The sequence below is a fragment of the Silurus aristotelis genome (assembly GCF_946808225.1).
Source record: "Silurus aristotelis genome assembly, chromosome: 24".
In the NCBI taxonomy this organism is placed as follows: domain Eukaryota; kingdom Metazoa; phylum Chordata; class Actinopteri; order Siluriformes; family Siluridae; genus Silurus; species Silurus aristotelis.
The window spans coordinates 3,867,924-3,869,971 of NC_139597.1; positions in this window are offsets into that span (position 1 = coordinate 3,867,924).

Below are 2,048 nucleotides of genomic sequence, written 5' to 3' on the forward strand. Positions count from 1 at the left end.
TTTGGGGAAAAATGCTGACCTTTATAAATAAGTAAAGTCAATTAGCTCGCTGGAGACTTGCAGCAGTTCATGCCTGCATGGTGACCCGTGTGTTAGAAGCGGAGAGATCTCAGACTGGCCGCTCTGTAAGTCAATCGAGCGGCAAATGCCACAAGAAGGATAGATGATAGACATTTTGGGAATGCCACGCGTTGATAGGCATCCCCTGTCTTAAGCTGTCGTATATAAAGAACCTCATTTTGTAGGCAAGCTCTGGGACGTTATTCAGGAGCAGTTGTTACTCGATAATTATGAAGGCTTCCTCGAGGCTAAAGTTAAATGTGCATCCTTCCACATTATGCATGATTCACAATTAATGATGGTAGCTACAACAGGTGTGGCTGCTTAGATTTGTGAGCGATGCAACAGGCTGTCTTTTTTAAACAGCACACACACAAACACACACACACACTGCGAATTTAAAACGTTTGCGTATCATCGAGTTAAACAATAATTAAGGAAGTGGTTTTTCTGTGGTACTGCATTTTATTAGAGTCGTTGTGGCTCAACGGTTAAAGCTCTGGGCTCCCCTTCAGGAGGTTAGGGGGTGGAGGCCAAAGCACTGCCAAACTGCCGCTGTTGAGCCCTTGAACAAGGCCCTTAACAATTTTTGCTCCAGGGGCGCTGCATGATGGCTGACCCTGATCTTTTACCCTGGTTTCCCTAACAATATGCAAAGTAAGGCTCTTTAAGTATTTTTTTTTTTCAATGATCTGTACTTCACTTTACTCTGTTCTTACATTACTTTACATTTCAACCTCATATTTATCACATTCACCTCAAACTTGCTCTATGTTCATGTTCACTCTTGCCGTTCACAGTCTAGGCACATTGGTCCATTTTCCTTCACTGTGTGTTATTTTACTTTTTATTCCATTTCAGGAAAACAGAAAAAAAAACACAGTTTTTCTCTACTTTGAAGTGAGCATTTATTGAGAAATGGTGGTGAAAGCACAAGCGTAACCTAGTGAGAGTGTGTGTGGACTGAAGGTTTTCTCAGTGTGTGTCTCTCATCCCTTTCATCATCTCATCTTCTCCCGCTTATCCGTAATTCAGGTCGCGGGGGCAGCAGTCTAAGCAGATTCCCCAGACACTTCTCTGTGTCCAGGGATCGGGCTGTCAAGGCCCCCGCCTTCGACTGCTGCCCAATCCTCTCAGCACCGGTCCCTTACGGTCCCTCCTGCAGGTGGTAAGCCCACGGGAACTGTGTGTCTGTAACTATAAAAAAAAAACTCTCTCCTCACTGTATAAAGGTCTGACATGAAGGAGAACGGAGCACTGAACCGCATCCATTATTCACATTCAGAGTTCTCTTAATTCTTCTACCTAAGTCTATTTAATTAAAAGTAAGGAGCTGTGATCGAACCATAAGATTGGGATGTGTATCTTTTTTTGAACATCCCATTCTACATTTTCGCCTAAATTTGCTCTTATCATAAGCTCAACTCTTCTGGTAAGATGTTCCACTAGATTTTGTAAAGATTTGTGCTCATTCAGATACAATAGTGTTAGTAAAGTCAGGTACTGATGTAGGTGAGGTGAGGAGGCCTGGGGTTCAGTCAGTTTTCAAATTAATTAAGTTCAATAGGGTTGAGGTCAAAGCGCTATAAAACAGGAGATCTTCTGCTCAAATCCATGCAAAGCATATCTTCATGGAGCTGGATTTACACACACAGGTTTGGGTCTCCTAGTGAAGAAAAAGTGAAGGGACAATTTTTTTTGCTACCACATCCAAAGACTACACAATTGTGTGGCTCCATCCTCAGCATTCTCCTACTGATATACCCCATGTCCCTCCTCTGCACATGTCCAAACCATCTCAATCTCACCTCCCTCACCTTGTCTCCAAAACGTCCTACATGCACTGTCTCGCTAATAAAATCATTTCTAATCCTGTCCATCGTCGTCACTCACAACGAAAACCTCAACATCTTCAGCTCTGCTACCTCCAGCTCCACCTCCTGTCTTTTACTCAATGCCACTGTCTCTAATCTATACAACATCTCAGG